Genomic DNA, 20,760 nt, shown 5'->3' with positions numbered 1-20,760 from the left:
GATGTTCCAGAGAAAACAACCTAAGTTTGTCTAAACTTTTCCCATAGTTCATACCCTCGCATCCAGGCAACATCCTGGTAAATCTCTTCTCCACCCTTTCCAAAACCACACATACATAGCCCACTAAACCTCTTACATCCATGTGCCTGTGAAAGAATTCTTTAAATGTCCCCATTGCACCAGTCTCCACCTCCATCCCCAGCAATATATTTCAAGCATCCGCCATTCTCTTGTGTAAAAAAAAGCTTACCTCTGATGTCTCTCCAAAACTTTCCACTTCTCACCTTAAACACATGTCCTCTGGTATTTGCTCTTATCACCCCAGGGAAAAAGGTGCTGGCTGTCCATCCTATTTATACCTCTAATAATCTTCAACACCTCTGTTTCCTTAAGATGTATGGTAGGGAAGCGTTAGATTGTTGTCAAGTAGGTTTACATCATTGTGGGCTGAAGGGCCTGATCTGTGCTGTAATGTGCCATACCTCTTCTTCACCATCATATCTCCTTGTTTCAAGATTAAAGATTCAAGGTTCTTTCATTGGTAGGTCATAAAAGTGAAATGTAATATTACACGAATGTGCCTTGGCCTGCTGTAAACCAGACAAAGATTTATCATTAGTATTGCCCGGCATCCCTTAACACTAGGAGAAAGAGAAGCAAAAGAGAGTCCCTTCAGAGTGACTGAGCGTTCATGGATTTACCTCCAGTGCTCTCACAGCCTCTGCAGCCACACAGACTCCAGTTCAATTAAAACCCGACCTTCAGATCCCAACCTCTGACATAGCTCCTTTCAATGATCTACAGATCTGAATCCCCAGGTCCCTCTGCGCATCAATCCTTTAAAGAATTCTGTCATTTTCTGCATTCTGTCTCCTTCCATTTGATCTCCTAAAGTGTTAATCCTCGCATTTGCCTGAATTGAACACCATGTTATTACTTGAAAACTGAGGTACCATATCGCCAAGTGCAGATGAAACAAAGGAATCCAATCCCTGCCTTTGTTTCGATTTTCTTTTAGTGCTGCAGTTACATTTGATGACATGCAGTGCCTCTCCTGGAAGATCACTGATCGCTGGGGGCCACGAGATGTCCATTACACAGCTCCACAAAATGCCTTTTAAAAATTGTACATGATAGAAGTATAATTTGGCAGTTTTCAGTGATGGAAATTGAGAAATAAACTCAAGTATCAAGAGCAAAAATCATGCCCAAGGCTCCCATCTTGAAAGCCAAAATTTATTAAGAACTCCTGTTACACAGAGTTTGCACAATGATATAATTTGATATTTACTAGTGCTTGTTGTAATTTGTCCATTAACACACACCGCAAACTGAATTAAGACATTTGGTGTAAAGTTATCTTGCCAGAGTGGATGAAATCCCCCTGTGTGATAAACATTACTGAATACAAGAAACACAGGAGATTTTAGCTGCAAGACATCAAGTATAATCTGTATTTATGTGTTCATGAATGTAGCAGAACATCTCAAACAAAATGAAGCAACATTAAAGAAAAGGCACTGGAGATAATATTATGGAATGTCGCTGAAGTCTCAGCATGAGATAGAAGTAAAGGAACATCTTAAAAGTAGAACATGATGGGAGTTGGAGAATTTGAGAGAGAGTGAAATCCTGTACCTTAGGGCACAACTCAGGATAATAAGATATCAAATTAAAACAAGAAATTTAGGGCGGAACATTTGGCGTAGCGGTTAATGCAACGCCTTTACAGCATCAGCGATCGGGACTGGGGTTTGAATCCTGTGCTTGTCTGTAAGGAGGTTGCATGTTCTCCCTGCATCTGTGTGGGTTTTCTCCAGCAGCTCCGGTTTCCTCCCACCTTTGAAAACGTACCAGGGATTGTAGCTTAACTGAGCTTAATTGGACGGCACTGGCTCGTTGGGCGAAGTGGCCTGTTACCAGGCTGTGGGAAATGTTTGGAGCATATTTTAAGGTTACTAGGTTAGGTGATGATATAGGTGCAGTACTGTATTCTTTTTCAACTTAACAATTTTTCCACTTACGATGGATTTATTGGAGCGCAACCCCATCGTAAGTCAAGGCGCGCCTGTATTTGCATTTTGTTTTTGTGGGTTTTGAGGTGGGAGATGAGGCCAAAGTTGGAGCCACAGTCCCTTCCACAGATGGGCAGAGGTTTCTGACTAGGTAGGTGAACTAGGGAGGGGGGAGTGGGTGGGAGTTGGTGTGTTTTTTCCTCCATTCCTGAGAGGTTCTGTGCACTCTCAGTTCTTGGTGCTCTGGTTTCACTCTCCTCTCCTGCCTTCTGTCGGGCAGAGGACCCAGAGAACAAGAACCTCCAGATGCAAGGACTGTTTCTTCTCTGATGTTATCCAACTCTTGAAGGGAGCCCTCATTGATAGAAGATACTCCCCTGCAATGTTTAACTGTTCTTTTCTCTGCACACTGTAGTTTGTATAAACCAGCACTATATCATATACTTTTGGACTGACTTACACCTGATTTTATTTTGGCAGTACCTGCTACACTTAGGTATAGGTTGACTCACCTGGACAGCATACAAACCAAAGCTTTTCTTTCTGCTTCAATAGAACACAGGAGTTCATATGTTATGTTGAAATTGTATAAGGTATTGGTGAGGCCAAACTTTGAATATTGTGTGCAGGTTTGGTCGCCAAATTACTGGAAAGATATAAACAGAATAGAGACAATTCAGAGGAGTTTACGAGAATGTTGCTAGGTTTTCAGGGTTTGAGTTACAGGGAAAGGTTGAGCAGGTTGGGACTTTATTCCTTGGAGCATAGAAGGTTGAGGAATGAATTGATAGAGGTATTCAAAATTATAAGGGGGACGGATAGAGTCAATGTGGACAGGCTTTTTCCACTGAGAGTGGGGAGATTCAAACAAGAGGGCATGGATTGAGAGTAAAAAGGGGAAAAGTTTAGGGAAAACATGAGGGGGAATTTCTTCACGCAGAGGGTGGTGGGGGTATGGAATGAACTTCTGGCAGTGGTGGTAGAAGCGAGATTGATGTTAGTATTCAAGGAAAGGTTGGACAGGAGAGGTGTGGAGGGTTATGGGCCAAATGCAGGTCAGTGGGACTAGTTGGAAGATGATGTTCGGCATGGACTAGTCGGGCCAAATTGGCCTGTTTCTGTGCTGTAAATGGTGATATGGTTAAAAACATGAAAAGATCAAGATTTCTTTATTAAGGTCCTGGCTGTCCACCCTTCTTATGCCCATGAAAATTTTATATGAAATTAAAAGAAAAGCTGTAAATCCAGAGATTTGCTTTGTTTTTCTACAATTGTAAGAATTAGCAAGCTGCTTTGTGGTCCTTGGATGTGTTTAATACACTCCAAGAATAAGTGTCTCCTCCTTGATATTTCTCACTGGGGCACTGAGTCTCATTGGAAATGTTTAAAATCCAAGATACATTTCAGGAGATGAAGCTGTTACATCCCATTCCCCATGTTATAAATACTCTTTCAACAGGAGGTTCCCAACAATTCGAACCTTTTCAAGAACTATGGAAGGCTTCACCGACTTGTTGATTTGATGGGATCTGAATATACAGCGAAACCCCTGTTATATAGAATTCGAGCAACCGGCAAAAGAAAATGCAGAAAATAAATAGGTAAAAAGTACGATATTTTAAAATTGGCACACCTCGCTGTTAGTTCACCAATCCATACCACACACAGTCTCAAGCAACCAGAAAATTCAAATTTAAATTTAAATTTTAAATTTAAATGTAGAGAGCACCTGACCCCCATTGAGAAGGAGAAGCATGCAAGATGATGTTACAGGAAGGTGACCACAGGCCACAGGCTTTTGACAACTTGCAGTCAAAAATCTCACACAGGCTGTGGGCTGCTGGAGACTGGCTCATGGGAAGCGGGATTAGACAGTGTGCTAAGGCCAAGAAGGGCTCCCAATGGGCCTCAGGCATTGAAGGTTTCCCAATCATATCAGAGGTTGGGAGCTGGAGCTCGTGTTGCCGATGGGTTGAACAGGAGTCTGTGTGGCCAGAGAGGCTGCAGGAGAGCTGGAGGCAAATCCACGGATGCTCATTGTCTCTCAAAGGACTTTCTTTTTGCTTCTTTGTATCTTGTTGTTGGGGTGGTGGGCAATGTTCATGGTGATCCTTCATTTTCCTTACAGCAGACAAAAGTTGAAGTATATCATGTAGAGTATATTACATTTTTATGTATTATTACTGACAATAAAAGGAACCTCGAATCTAAGCCTAACTTCACTCTAACTCAATGGTTCCCAACCTTTTTCTTTCCACTCACATCCTCTTTAAGTATTCCCTATGCTCTCAGTGCTCTCTGATTAGTAAGGGATTGTTTAAGATGGGATGTGGGTGGAAAGAAAAAGATTGAAGACCACTATTTTAATCGTACCTCTTTGACTCGTTATGTGCATGGTTTCAGAACTCCAAAGGAAATGGGCCAATGACAATTTTTCTGAAGCAAAATATTTCAGTAACTTTTGGGTCTAGAGCAGTGATTCTCAACCTTCCCTTTCTACTCACACCCCACCTTAAACAATCCCTTACTAATCACAGAGCACCAGTGGCATATGGATTACTTAAAGTGGAAAGAAAAAGTTTGAGAACCACTGGTCTAACTGCTATACTATCTCATTTCAACATAAACTGTATGTGGCCCGTTGAGCCTGTTCCACCTTTCACTAAGGTCTTGGCTGATCTAGCCATGAACCAACTCCATTTATGCACCTGGTCCCCATAACCCTTAATTCCCCCATTCTTAAAAATAACCTCTCTACCTGTGATTTAAATAATAAGGCAGTCTCTTCTTGGGCAGGAAATTCCACAGATTCTCTATTCTCTGTCTTAAATCTACTCCTCCGAATCGTGAATCCATGTGCTCTTGTTCTGATCTCACCCACCAGTGGAAACAACCTCCCTGCTCCTTATCCTTTATTAATTTTATACATTTCTATAAGATCCTTCCGAAACCTTCTAAACTTCATAGAGTCTATTTCCATGTTATTCAATCTCACCTGATAAACTAAGCCTTTCATTTCCAGAATCAATCTGATGAAACTCTTTAGCATTGCCCCTTAGATGTCCAGGAATAGAAGGCCTCATCCTGAGCAGATGCAGCAGAGATGAAGGAATTGAGAGGAGACAGGTTGAGAAGATGTGCAGTCAAGTTAACTGTGGAAATTAGTGAGTTTCTAATGAGATAGATCGAGAAAGGGGACCAAGTTGCCAGAGATGGACCCATAAAAACACAAAATGCTAGAGAAGCTCAGCTCAGCTGGTCAACCAGTGTCCTTTACGTCATCTGCTGAAATTTCCGGCACCTACTACAGCATCTCACCACCAGACACATTTTTCTCTCTTCTCCCCTCTTGGCCTTCCACAGGGATTGCTCCCTCCGTGCCCTCATGCCTCCCACCCGCTGCACCACCCAGCCCCTTCCCCTGTGCCCAAAGGAGTTGCAGCACTTGAGCTCACACCTCCTTCCTTCACCAAGGTCTGGGGCTCCATACAGGCCTTTCATGTGAAGCAACACTTTACTTGTACATCTAGAGGACTTAGTTACTGCATTGAGATTTAACTTCCATGACAGAGTCTGCACATTTTAGCATGGCCATACATAGGTTGACTTGCCTGAATTGCATGCATCTGATTACACGTGACAACAGTGATAAATGATGAGCAAAGTCACTTTTTCCTTTTGTGTCCTTTGGGTCTTGTGTAAGCTTTGGTGTGAAGTGGAATGATTTGCCCACTCAACTATGGATATATTATGGCTCTCGGTGGCAATATTTCATTGTTGGAACCACAGGTTGGGGATCTGGTGACGTTGAGTTGTTTCCATGATGCTATCAGTCAGATGACAAACTCCCCTCTGTAAAGGTTTAAATGTTGTAGATCGTGTTGCGAGATTAATATTTAAGAGTTTCTTTTCAACTACCTAAAGGGATCAAAAGGAAATTTCAGAGCTCTATGCTTTTAGACATTTACTCATGATTATTCAGAGCCCTTGGAGAGATTGTACATACAGAACTAACTCATAGAAATACAAATTGCATCTGCTGGGTTAGTTTGATTGGTCTAACATTCAAACTTATATGTTTATACTCCAAGGTTTTTCATATCTTGTTACTGTTTATAACAATATTTGAATCAGGATCAGACGTGAAGCTTGAAGGAAGACTCTGTGGGTTTCTGACTGAGATGTAGAATGTAGTTTTTTTTAACTTCCCATGATATGGGTATGTTCATTATTTAATTGCAGACAGAGAAGTTTCTAGTTTCAGATACCTCCAAACTTAGGGCCACATCGTAGAGCTGTTGGCATGGCCACCAGCTCATTGCGTCCATGTCCCAGCTTCAATCCTGACCTACAGCGCTATCTGTAGGCACTTTCAGGTGGCCATTTGCCCCACTTGTAAAGCTGCATATTTTGGCAACTTGCAGCTGTTAGAAGGCCACATGAATGTGCAGGAGCCGCTTGCAAGGCGAACTTTGTAACCCTCCTTCGAGAGGGATAATCACCACAGCACAGTGGCCTCACCAGCCATCTGAATGCAGCCGCTTAAAAGTGGCTAGAGCAGCCGAAGGGGGAGAACGGGGGCTGGAACATCCGGCGGGGGAGAATGGGGGTTGGAGTGGCCGGCGTGGGAGAACAGGGCGGGAGTGGCCGGCGGAGGAGAACGGGGGCTGAAGTGACTGGTGGGGGAGAAGGGGATTGGAGCCGCCAGTGGGGGAGAAGGGGGCTGGCCGAAACAATGCCGGTACCTGACTCGAGCGCCGTACTCACCAGCCGGCTGCTCCAGCCTCCTTCTCCCCTGCCAGCCGCCCCAGCCCCCTTCTCCCCCACCAGCCACTCCAGTCCCCTTCTCCCTCAGTGGGGGCAGAGTGATCAGTGTGGGGCTGATAGCCGGCACTGGTTGCCCCAGCTGACAGCTAGCCATGCTAACTTGACAACTCAAGGGACAGGAGCCGGAGTGCACTCAGATGTAGGCTGCCAACTGAACGGCAAATCAAAGGGCCACTTTCTCTTCCTTAGGCGCATACTTGTGTGGAGTTTGCTCATTCTCCCCATAAATGAGTGGGTTTCCTCCGGTTATCTTCCGCACCATGAGGAGGCGCCTTTTTGGTTGTTTCATTGAGGAAGGGAGAAAGAAGGAAAGAATTAAAAATTTGAAGGAGAAAAGGAAAGAAGAAAACGAAAGGAAAATACTGAAAGAAAGTAAGAAGGAAGGAAGGGGAAAAGGAATTTAAATTTAAAGGAAAGGAGGGAAGGAAAGAAGGAAGAAGGAAGGAAGGAAGGAAAGAAAGAAGGAAGGAAGGAAGGAGGAAAGGAGAAAGAAGGAGGAAGGAAGGAAGAAAGGTAAGGAGGAAAGAAAGAAAAGGAGATAAAGAGAAAGGAAAGAAAAGAATGAACAAAATATGCACAGCAAGAATCAGAATTGTGTTTATTGTTATGAATATGTGATTTGTTGATTTGTGGCAGTGGTATGGTCCAGAACAAGATGCAAAATTACTATAAAGTTACAATTATGTAAATTCAAGATTTTTTTAAAAGTGGAGAAAGAGAAAAAGTGAGGCAGTGTCTGTAGGTTACTGCATAAGTCCCTTCAGAAATGTGAACACGCATAGAAGTCTGCTGAGCTGCTTGAACCAGTAGTAAAATGTGTGTGAGTGTGCATTGGATTGAAGGTAAACAGCCGTGTTCACAAAGTATCCCATCAAATTGTTTATATTTGGGGATGTTAACGTGAATGATTTAAAGTGACTGCCAGCAGTCACTTATAGTATTTGTGTGTAGGAAATGCCAACCTGATAGATGGAAAATCATTTTTCTTATGACAAAACTACTTCACTTTTTGCCTTGACCTCTTCACCAAGAAACAAAGTTTGTATATTCATGTCAGGATTAAAGGCAAAGTCATCCAGCATAGGGAACCTCATTTTTCAAGAGATATTGGGGATCTGGTTAAGAAGAAGAGGGAGGTACATAGCAGGGATAGGCAACAAGGAGCAAATGGGGTACTTGAGCTGTATAGAAAATCCAAGAAAAAACTTCGGAAAGAAATCAGGAGGGCTAAAAGAAGTCTTGAGGTTGCTTTGACAGACAAAGTGAAGAAATATTAAGAGCAAAATGATAGTGAGGGTCAAAATTGGTCCTCTTGATCAGAGTATAGAACCAGAGAGATGGGGGAGATCTTAAATGGTTTTTTTTCATCTGTATTGACTCTGGAAACTGGCACAGAGTCTGTGGAAGAGAGGCAAACAAGCAGTGATCATATGCAGATTAATGAGTAGGAGGAGCTTTCAAGCAAATAATGATGAAATATTCCCTCAGACCTTCAGGGAGGCTAGTGTAGAAATTGCCCAGGCAGATACATTTAACGTGTCCTTAGCTATGGGTGAGGTGATGGAGGATTGTAGGGTGACTCAGGTTGTTTTAAAAAAGATTCTAAATATGATCCAGGAAATAATAGGCCATTGAGTCTAACCATCAGTATTAGATAGATAATTGGAAGGCATTCTGAGAGACTGGATATACAAGTATTTGGATAGCCAGGGGTAGGTTAGGGATAGTCAACATGGCTTGGTACATGGTACACAATGTTTAACCAATCTTAGAGTTTATCAAGGAAGTTACAAGGAAAGTTGATGAAGGAAAGGCTTTGGATGCTATCTACATGGACTTTAATAAGGCCTTTTGCAAGGTCACAAATGGGAGGTCAGATACTTGGCGTTCATGTTAAGGTAGTAAATTGGATTAGAAATTGGCTTTACTTAAGGTTAAAAATTTTTGGTTACAAATTAAATCGTTTTTAGAGCAGTTATTAAAAGTGAATTTACCATTTGATACACTGTTGTTTTTATTCGGGGATATTAAGTCGATTGCCTTAGGGTTGAGATTGACTATGTATTAAATTGAATTTTTACGTTTGGCTTTGGCTGTTTCTAAAAAATGTTTGGCTACTACATGAAAATCTGAATGGTTTTAAGTATTAAAGGATGACATAATGAAATGAAACCTTGTATTCCTTTAGAAAAGATAACGTATAACTTGAGAGATAAATACTTTTTCTTCATTAAAGTATGGAGCCCATATCTAAAAATACTTGGTGTAAAACTTCGATCTCTGAATCCATTCCAGTAGGCATCTCAGCTTCTGCAGCTAAAATGTTCCTTATGAATGTTTTTATTGACGATCTCTTTCTTCTTTTCTTTGTAGGAGGGTAGGGAAGGAGGGAGGGTGTTAGTGGGGTGGTTGAGGGAGGTAGGGGTGGGGTTTAATTAATTATGTGATTTAAAATTTTAATTAAAATATTTAAGAAAAGATATCGGCTTTGCAAAAGAAGCCATTGGTGGGAGTGGAAGATTGTCTCTCTGACTGGAGGCCTGTGAATGAACTACTTCAACCTCACACCCCACTCCCATGTCTGACCATGGCTTCATTTCCTGTCCCATCAAGACCACCCGTAAATTGGAGGAGCAACATTAATTTTCCATCTGGGCACTCTCCATCTGTATGGCACTAACGTCGACTTCTCCGGTTTCTGCTAACCTACTCTCCATTCTTCCTCCCTTCCCCTTCATTTTGTCTTCTTTCATCCAGCTCTCCACCCCATCTCTCTCCATTCACAGAGCCATAACTCCTCCCCCTACTTGCTGCTGTGCCCTCCCTCCCTTATCTGCCTATTACCCCCTGCCTCTGGAACCATGCCCCTCCCCTGCACCATTTTGTTTGGGCGCCTGCCCTCTATTTTGCTATATCTTGATGAAAAGCTTAAGCCCAAATGTTGGTTCTGTATCTTTGCCACATAAAATACACCGTTTGACCTCCTGAATTTCCCAGCATTGTGCTTCTACTTTTGCCTGTGTTTCAAGAATTTCTGCCAGGCCCATTGTGGTTTACCATCTATATCAATGATCTGGATGATAATGCGGTCAATTATATCAGCAAGTTTTCAGGTAACAATGATTGGAAATGTAGTGAAGCCATTGTTGATGGGGGCTATACTGCCCCCCTGAGGGCCACAGCACATTTAAGGGGGGCCACAAACTGAAATCATTTTTTTATTTAGCCGATAGAAGAGAAGTATGGAAGAAACCAACTAAATGTCTGCTTCACAGGGAAGGGGGCCCCATGAGCTTTGAGCAAAGACCTAAGGGGGCCATAGCCAAAGAAAACTTGGGAACGGCTGCTGAAGTGACCAGTGACAAAGAATTTCAAAGCTTGAAGAGGGATGTGGACCAACTTGATATATGGGCTGCAAAATTATAGATGGAATTTAATGCAGACAAATGTGAGGTGTTGCACTTTTGAAAGAAAAACCAAGATAAAAAAAATACACGGTAAACAGTTGGGTATTGAGGAGTGCCGTAGAATAGAGAGATTTGGGAATAATTCTGGGGCAGACAGTATCTCTATTTATCAGTAGTATAAAAAAGGTGCTCAAAAAGTAGATTCACAAGTAGGTAGGTGTTATGTCTCTTGAGTTACTTGGGAGACTTCTTAAATAACTTAGAGATGGAAGATTTCATTAACAGAAAAAAAAATTTTACTTACTAATGCCTTCCACCATCTAAGGAAACTACACGCACGCACGCACGCACGCACGCACGCGCACACACACACACACACTCACACACACACACACACTCACACACACACACACACACACACACACACACACACACACACACACACACACACACACACACACACACACACACACACACACACACACACACACACACACACACTATATATGCCCCACAGTGGTGCACTACTGTTACTATGGTGAGAAGGGTATTTTTTACACGATTACAAAATAGTTCACATTATCCTGACTATATAACAACAGGGTCACAGAGAACTTTTTGGATATTGGTCTTCATAAATCAATGTATTGAGGTCAGGAGTTAGGATGTTATGGTAAAGTTGTATAGAGATATTAAAGAGGCTAAATTTGGAGTATTGTGTATAGTTTTGGTCACCTAACTACAGGAATGATATCAGTAAGACTGAAAGAGTGCAGCGGAGATTTTCAAGGATGCATCCGGGTCCTGATGAACTGAGTTGATCAGGTTAGGACTTTATTCTGTGGAGTGTAGAAGAATGAGGGGAGATATGATAGAGGTATACAAAATTATGGTGGGTATTGATGTAGTAAGTGCAAGTAGGCTGAGGTTAGGTGAAATAAAACTTAGAGGACATCAGAATCAGAATTTATTGTCATCAACAAGTCATGAAATTCAATGTTTTGCAGCAACGTCATTAGTGCAAATGTTCATATTATAAACCATCTTATACCATTACCATAAAAATAAACATGAAAAGTCAGGCAGTGTCTTTAGTTCAATGATTATTCAGGAATCTGATGGCAGCGGGGAAGAACCTGTCCTTGTTCCGCTGAGTGCTCATCTTTAGGCTCCTGTACCTTTTCCCTAATGGTCAGGGTCCTTGAGGATAGAGGCTGCTTGTTAAGACACTAACTCATGTTGATATCCTCGATGGAGTGAAGTCTGGTGCCTGTGATGGCGCAGGCTGAGTTAACAATGCTCTGGAGTTTATTCTTGTCCTGAGAGTTGGTGCTTCCGTACCAGGCAGTGATGCAACCAGCCAGAATGCTCTCCGCGGTACACCTGTAGAAGTTTATAAGAGTCTTCGGTGACATACAGAATCTCCTCAGACACTTTGCAAAGTATATCTGCTGGCGAGCCTTCTTTGTGATTGCATCAACATGGAGGTCCTCAAAGATGTTGACAGCCAGAAATATGAAGTTCTTGACCCTCCCCACAACTGAGCCCTCGCTGTGGATTCCCAACTTCCTTCTAAAGTCCACACTCATCTCCTTGGTTTTGCTGTCATTGAGTGCAAGGTTGTTGTTGTTGTTGTGTTACACTATTCAACGAGCTGATCCATCTCCCTCCTGGACGCTTCCCCATTGCCGTTTGTGATTCTGCCGACAACTGTGGTGCCATCAGCCAACTTGTAGATAGCTTTGGAATTGTGCCTGGCCACACAGTCGTGGGTGTAGAATGAGTAGAGCAGTGGGCTAAGCCCAAATCCTTGGGGTTGCCCCTATGTTGACAATCAGTGAGGAGGGGACATTCATACTGTCATGGGTTAAGGATGAAAGGAAACTTCATGCAGACAATGGTGGGCGTATGGAGAGAACTGCTGGCTGAATTGGCAAATTTTGACCTATAGGTAAAAATTGGAGAGGTTCATGGATGGGAAAGATATGGAAGGACATGGTCAGGGTGCAGGTTAGTGGGACTAGGTAGAATAATAGTTCAGCACAGACTATAAAGGCTTGTTTCTAAGCTGCAGTGTTACATTGTTCATGATGAGCTTTGGGGAGAGCAGAATTCTGTGAGTTAATGAGCAATTATAAGGACCAACAGAACCGTAATAGATTCAAAGTCACTTACTGACCTTATTTCAGCCCCTGCTCTACAAAAGGCTTTAAGGGAGAAACAAAAACTGCAGATGCTGGAATAGAACCAAAGCATCATAGAACACTTCAGCATAGAAATAGGCCCTTTGGCCCATCGAGTCTGTGCCAAACTATTATTCAGTCTAGTCCCATTGGCCGGCACCCAGGCCATAGCCCTCAAGTCCTGAACAAATGATGATTAGTTGGAAGGACTTGCCGGATCAGACAGCATCCATGTTTGTTGACATTTTGGGTCAGGGCCTGTTGAGATTCCTCAGACTCTCAGTGTTTGAAAAAGGATTTACTGCACTGAATGAGGAAATTGATATAGCAACTAATTGATCCAGACCAACATATCTGATCCACAAGATGATGGTGCTTGACTTCATTGCCTAAGGGACTGCATGCAGGAGCACGGCCATCATTCTACAACTGTATACAATGGGGGGGTGTGGGTGGGGTGGGGAGGTGAGACAACACAGTGTGCAGGCTCTGGTCACCTGGAAAGGGTGCAGAACATATTCATGACACTGTAACTGGGGCAGGAGAGTTTGGATGAACTGGAATAATTTTCCCTGCCACATAGGAGTGAAAAGAAGGATCTTATGCATTGTAAAGTTATGAGGAGCAAAAATATCAGAAATAGTCATGGGCCTTTTTTCAGGGTGGACTTAAGGTGAGAGGGGAAGGATATCAAAGTGATCTGAGGAGCATGTTCTTCATGCAGAGGGTGGTGGGCACTGCTCCCTCTAAGCCATGTGCACGCAGAAATTTCACAATTAGTGTCCAAATTAAAGTGCGCACTAAAGGTTAGTAACCTAAAAAATTGTAGTAATTAATAATGATACTTATTGAAAATAATCTCTTGGCTAACTGTTTCTGATAACTAGTTAGTCAGTTACAGTGGTAGTTAATCATACTTGTACTATATTAAAACATGCTGTCATGGGTTTTATTAAACATGAGAGATAGGCTGTGCCAAAATTATCTTGAAACAATTTCAAGTTTACTTATGCACAAGCATTCAGTCCGGACATACTTTTGTCACAGGGAAAAAAACATTGCACAGCGTAAGAATTTTGTGCACACTGACGACTAAAAATTGGAGGGAATGTTGGTGATAGGTACATGGAATGAACTGCCAGAGGAAATGGAGGAAGCAGGGACAACTGTATCATGTAAAAGACATTTCAGCAGGTTCATGCACAGGGAAGGATCTGAGGGATTTGGGGTGAATGCGCAGGCAAATGGGATGATATTGATTGGTATCGACAAGACCAGAAGACCATACGACATAGGAACAGACATAGGTTATTGAGGACACCGAGTCTGCCCTGCTGTTCAATCATGAGCTGATCTCCCATTTAGCCCCACTGCCCAGCCTTTACCCCATAACCTTTGATGGCATGGCTAATCAAGAGCCCATGAATCACTGCCTTAAATACACCCGACACCTTGGCCTCTACAATTGCCTGAGGTGGCCATAGGGAAATATTTAAAAGGAACCTGACAGCTATTTCACACAAGAGGGCAATGGGTTTGTGGAACAAGCAGCCAGAGGAAGTGGATAGGATTGCATCATTTAAAAGAAGTTTTGGCAGGAACCAGGAGAGGTTTTAGAGGGATGTAGGCCAAGTGCAGACAAATGGGACTAACTCAGATGGATAACTCAGTAGGTGCATGTAGGGGTTGAGCTTATTTCCATGCTGTATGACTCTATTGGCTAACTAAAATTTACCCTATAAAGCAATAGGCTGAGCTTTCAACATTACCTTCCTTTTAACAAAAAATAATAATGAATTTGCAGAGCCATTGCGCCCTCCTCTGTCTACCAGGATCCATGATAAAGTATCCGGAACTTTACATTTCTTCAAAAATATCAATCTGAAACATAAAACCTTTGTTGAAGGTAAACGAGAAAATCTGCCGTGGCTGGGGGTGTTCCACAGCACACCAAAGTCCTGGAAAAACCCAGCAGGTCACACAGCATCCAAGGGCAGTCGACATTTCGGGCCTTTGCCTGTCTTCAGGAGTGCTGGAAAAACTCACCAGGCACTTTGTTTTTGGCTCTTCTGAAGGAGGGGTCAGGCCCAACACCTATCACTATGTCCTGCTGAGTTTCTCCAGCACTTTTGCATACAATTTATCACCCTTATTAACTATTTTAATTTAATTTGGTTAGATCAGTGGTTTTCAAACTTTTTCTTTCCACTTACATACCACTTTAAGTGATCACTATGCCGTTGGTGCTCTGTGATTGGTAAGGGATTGCTTATGGTGGTCTGTGAGTAGGAAAAAAAAAGGTTTGAAACCACTGTTTAATTGTCCCTAATTGGCTCGTCATGTGTATGGTTTCAGAACTCCAAAGGAAATTGTATAATGACAATTTTCTCTCAAGTAAAATATTTCAGCAACAATTGGTTCTCACCGTTCCCTTCCCAGCCACAGACCAGCTTAAGCAATCCCTTACTAATCACAGAGCTTCGGGAATACTTAAAGTGATATGTGAATGGAAAGAAAAAGTTTGAAAATGACTAAGCTGGATGAAGGGCTCGAGCCCGAAACATTGGTTCTGTATCTTTATCTTTTCCGCATAAAGGACACTGTTTGACCTGCTGAGTTTCTCCAGAGCCATGTTTTTACATGGTGTATTTAGATTTTTGTGTTTTAATCTAATTCAGTTACCAGTAGTTTACTATTGTCAATTTTCTTTACAACTACCTGTTCTGCTGCAGCACAGGAATTTTCGCTCATGTGTAGACGGTACAATGTGTATGACAATAAACTAATTATAATCACCATCAATACATAGAAGGATGTTTCTTATAACCCAGAAATATGGATGTCACAAGAATGGGATAAACAAATTTGATTACATGAGCCTGTATGTGATTGAAATTTGTGCGTGTGTGTGCTGAATGTGTGTATCTACACATGTGTGTCTGCATTGTGTGCATGTGCATATGTACCTGTGTGTGTCCATGTGCATGTGTGTGCATCTGTGTGCATATGTGGGTGTGTGTGTGTGTGTGTGTGTGTGTGTGTGTGTGTGTGTGTGTGTGTGTGTGTGTGTGTGGTGTATGCATGTATGTGTGTGGATATTGACATATGAGTGCATGTGTGGGTGTGGGCATGTATGGTGTATGTGCATGTATGGTGTATGTGCATGTGTGTGTGAGCGTGTGTGTGTGTGTGTGTGTGTGTGTGTGTGTGTGTGTTGTATATCTATTGATATATGCGTGCATGTGTGGGTGTGTGAACCCACTGTTCCATTAGATTGCGCTGGAGAAGCCATTATGTTCAGATACACTTGACCATTGTACGGCATGTAATATACAGTGCAAAGTGAAGGGAATGGATGTATCAGCTTGGTTCTGGATAGGGTTAAATTTCTTGAGTATGGCAGGGCATATTTGCAATCTATGGGTTAAAATAGAAACTCATGTTCTATTCTATCCAAGGTTTAGGTTTCCAAAGGTCAGATGGCAATTTTTTTTGTCTTCTTAGTTGATCAACTTTAAACTCTTACTGGTGGAAACAAAAGATTTTCTGCAAACCATTCCTAGATAGGTTTGCTAACATGCTGCAATTGAAGATCGCATGACCATCTATCGACCATTTACACACAAATATTGAAAGCCAAGACCTGCACGATTTGATCTGTGGAATCCAATAGTCTAAAAATCTCTGCTTAAATGCCTGTGAAACTCCAAAGATTAGCCTTAACTAAAGTTCTTGGTACATTCCTTGTCTCCAGGCCAAGGAGGATGTGACAGCATTGGAGAAAATACAGATGTTTATTGGGATGTTGGCAGAACTCAGGTAAAGACTAACTAATTTGTGGAGGAGGCTCCATGGGATTGCTCTGTAAATTGAAACAGGCTCAATGGGCTGAATGGTCTCTGTGGTAACTTCTGCTTTGAGAAAGTACCACTCAACAATTTCAAGCTCAAAATAACAACTTTATCTAGAGCAGAAAAACCATATACACACACTCACACATGTGCACAGGCACATGCACACATGCATGCACACACACACACACACATGCGCACAGGCACACATGCATGCACACACACATGCACACATGCGCACAGGGACACGCACACATGCACGTGCACACACATACACACACACACACACACACACACACACACACACACACACACACCCACCCACACACACACGCTTGTTTCTCTGTTGTTTCCCCCCTTACACACGGCATGGCCTCCAAGCTACATACAAGGCACACAGGAAGTAAAGAAGACAGACAAGAAGTAAATCCCTCCCAGCCTCACTTTAAAAACACTTCACATTACAACAGTCTGCTTCATTGTCATGGAGTCATAGATAGAATCATTAAACGGTACAGCAGAGAAACATGCTCTTTGGCCCATCATATCCATACTGTTCATGTAATCCATTCACTTTTTCTGCCTTGGAGATTCAAGTACTTATAAGGAGCTTCTTAAATGTTGTGGGACGAAGGCCTTTGACAAAATGCCATACGAGAGGAAGATTTGGTCACTCAGTGTTCATATTGAGGTAGTCAATTATGTTAGACATTGGCTTTACAGGAGAAGCCAGAGAGTGGTCACGGATGACTGTCTCTCCGACTGAAGGCCTCTGATTAGTGGTATGCCTCAAGGATCGGTGCTGATCATCAATAATGATCTCCATAATAATGTGACAAATTGGATCAGCATGTGTGCTGATAACACAAAGATTGGATGTGGAGGACAGTGAAGAAGGTTTTCAAAGCTTGCAGAGGAATCTGCACTAACCAGAAAAATGGGCTGGAAAGTGGCAAGTAGAATTTAATACAGACAAATGTCAGGTGTTGCACTTTGGAAGGACAAACCAAGGTAGGACATACACGGTAAGCAGTAGGGCACTATGGAATGCAATAGAACTGAGGCATCTGGGCACACAGATAGATTCAGTAATTATTTGAAAGTGGCATCACAGGTCGAGAACTTTTAGCACATTGGCTTTCATAAATCAAAATATTGAGTGCAGGAGTAGGGATGTTGTGGTGAAGTTGCATAAGACATTGGTGAGGCCAAAGTTGAAGTATTATGTGCAGTTTGGTCACCAAACTACAGCAAGGAAATCAATAAGATTGAAAGAGTGCAGAGAAGATTTTCAAGGATGTTGCCTGGTTTTGAGAACTGAGATATAGGCTTTCATTAATATTTCATCTGCAATAAACCCATCCTCAAAGATGTATTTATTAGTTATGGACCCCTGTACTGTTCCAATGAGACCCAATGTTTTGAGGAGCACCCTATTGAGGAAGGAGCTGGAGAGCTGTGGAGGAATTAGAGCTCAGAAAATGCTGCGAAAAGATTGGAATAGTCCCCATACAAACCATTTGACATGTTATTATTTATTTAACAATATTTATTTATTATTATATATGTATAGACGTACTGCATATGTATTATTTGTACTGTATGTGTGTTACATCCAGTTGTGTGTCTGCGTGTTTTGCACGAGGACTAGAGAATGCTGTTTTGTTGGGTTGCACTTGTAAATGGGTTGCGCTTGTCAGATGACAGTAAACTTGAGCTTGATTAAATTGAGGTTAAGAAAGGGATCAGAATTAGGAGGTGCAGATATATTTTTAAAAAGTTAAATGGTAGGTGAATAAAAGAAAGAGGAAGAATAGAAAAACTGGAATAAGACCATATGAGATAATAGCTGAAATAGGCCATTCAGCCATCAAATCTGCCCCACCATTTAACCATGAGCTGATCCATTTTCCCACTCACCACACTGACCGGCCTTCTCCCCATAACCTTTGGTGCCCTGGTCAATCAAGAACCTTATCAATCAATCTCTGCCTTAAATACTCCCAAATGACCTGTCTTTCAAAATCCCCTGTGGCAACAAACTCCAGAGACACCATCCTCTGGCTAAAATAATTCCTCCACATTTCCATTCTAAGTGGAAGCCCTTCAATCCAGAAGTTGTGCCCTCTTATCCTAGACTCTCTACCATGAGAAACAACCTTTCTATGTCTTCTCTTTCCATGCAGAAACACGGTGCTGAAGAAAATCAGCTGGTCAAACAGTGTACACTATGTTGCAAAGATAAAGATAACTTTGCTATATAAATTACACTGTTAGACTTTCTCCAGCACTGTGTTTTCACTTCAGCTCTGGTGTCTGCAGACTTCCATGTTTCTACTCTGACCATGCCTTACAACATTCAAAATGTTTCCGTACAATCCCCAATTCCTATGAGTACAGGCCAAGAAGAGTCAAACGCTCCTCATACAATAACCCTTTCATTCCTGGAATCATCTCTGTGAACCTTCTCTGAAACCTCTCTGACATCAACACTTAATTTCTTAAATGAGGAGCCCAAAACTGCTCACAATCCTCCACATGAAATCTCCCTGTGTGCCTTATAAAGCTTCATGATTACACCTCTGCTCTTACATTCTCTTGAAATGAATGCCAGATTTGCTTTTGCCTTCTTCACCACCGACTCAACCTGCAAGTTTATATTAATTAGGACTCCCAGGTATCTTTCCATCTGGGTATTTTAAATTTTCTCCCCATTTAGAAAATAGTCTGCCCATTTACATTTTCCTACCAAAGTGCAATACCGTACACTTTCTGACATTCTATTTTATTGGCCACTTTTCTGCCAACCTTCCTAATCTGTCCACATCCTTCTGCAGCCTCCCTGTTTCCTCAACACTACCTGTTCCTCAACCTACCTTTGTATTTTCTGCAAACTTGGCCACAAAACCATTCATTCCATAATCTAAGTCTGTAGTGTTGCTAGATGATCTTTTATTCGAATTTGCTTCCTCCTTTTATATCCCTCCTGATCTGGGCCCCACAAGACCGGTAGTGACATCACTGATCTGTGGGGCCCATATGTTTAAAGTAAACACAATGGGAGCCCCGCGCCCTCTAGAAAGAGGCACAATGGTCCAGTTATCCGCGACTCGGCTCGCTGCGTCGTGTGCATGTGGTTCCTCACCCATGCAAGTGAGCAGCGACCTGGCCCACAGCTCTACGCATTGGCTCGGTGAGCTGCCCAGCGACAGTTCACAACACCATGCTACGCGGCAGCTCGGCCCGCTACAAGTCATCAATATGGAACATGAAAAGAAGCAGCCCCCAACATCCTATTATACCATGGGCTCTCATCTTGTTAAATAGCCTTATGGATTAAGCAAAACTTTGAAATCAAGGCATTGTATAACCAAGAGAGAATAAAACACTGCAGACACAGGTGCATCGAGTGGATGGCAGAGAAAGTTGGGAGGCAGGCAGTGAAGGGTTGGATTACCTCAAACATGTGGAGTTCCAACAATGGCAGTTCACTCCCACCTTTTCAGGGCAGCTGCAGCTGGCCCAAGAACAAACAAGTTTTATCAGAAAATTATTTATCTCCTCTTCAGCTCCAAACAATGAAGATTTTCAACAGTAGTTTGTGACCTTGAACAATATTTGTGTTCATGCAGCATGGTGAGATTTATAAATATTTCCAATTAAAGTCAATGACAAAATTAATTTATACATTATTGGTTAGAGTTTGTTCAAGTGGAAACAGTTGACAATTCTTCTTACAAATCAGTGGGGTTGATGTATGAATATTTCTATAAACAGAAGTGCTGATGGCATCATTGTAAAGAGTTTGATTAATATGTTGATAACTAGTAGAATTAATATTTCCAAAATATATTGTGTGCAGTCCACATTCTTTTAACTGTACTGCATGTGATATATGCTGTTTTCTAATCCTCCCGTTCTGTATCTTTTATTGCCATGTTCCCCAATATTCATACTGAGAGAATGGGAGAAGGTAGAACTCAGACCCCGAAGGAAATTTCAACTGAGAACACCAAGACAATTCAGCATGTTAACAGATGCACTACAGAGAGGATCCTGTGTGGATAGACCACAACTTGGGATGGCAACGGTTCGGCCCAAGGCCACGAGGAACTACAGAGAGATGTGAATACAGCTCAGTCCTTGACACAAACCAATTTCCCCTACATCGACTCAAACTTCACCTCTCATGGACCTAGGGCCACCATGGCTCAAAATGACCCAGATTCAAACCTAACCTCTGGGGCTGTCTGCACGGAGTTAACATGGTCTCCCACTGACCATGGTTTCTTCTGGGTGGTCTCCTTTTCTCTCAAAGACAGATGGTGTGTTAAGAAACCACTGTAAATTGGTGAGGGTTAGAATCTGGGAGGAATGTGAACTGTGTGGTGAATGCTATGGGATTAGTGCTTCATAGTTGAATACAGTTGATGGGCTGAAGGGCTTTTTGTCACACTTAATGACTCGATGAAATAGT

General features: G+C 42.2%; 1 long non-coding RNA gene across 1 annotated transcript in view; it reads left to right on the top strand.

Moving 5' to 3' along the window:
• Window positions 1-20,463, top strand: part of LOC138742810 (uncharacterized) — a 131,318-nt gene extending 110,855 nt beyond the window's left edge. Inside the window, exon 7 of the long non-coding RNA XR_011344418.1 lies at window positions 20,246-20,463. This is a non-coding gene — a long non-coding RNA (uncharacterized lncRNA). The remainder of the gene's footprint in view (window positions 1-20,245) is intronic.
• Window positions 20,464-20,760: the final 297 nt, after the last annotated feature.

The sequence above is a fragment of the Narcine bancroftii genome, chromosome 9, assembly GCF_036971445.1.
Source record: "Narcine bancroftii isolate sNarBan1 chromosome 9, sNarBan1.hap1, whole genome shotgun sequence".
NCBI lineage: Eukaryota > Metazoa > Chordata > Chondrichthyes > Torpediniformes > Narcinidae > Narcine > Narcine bancroftii.
This window is presented reverse-complemented; position numbering and strand designations above follow the sequence as displayed.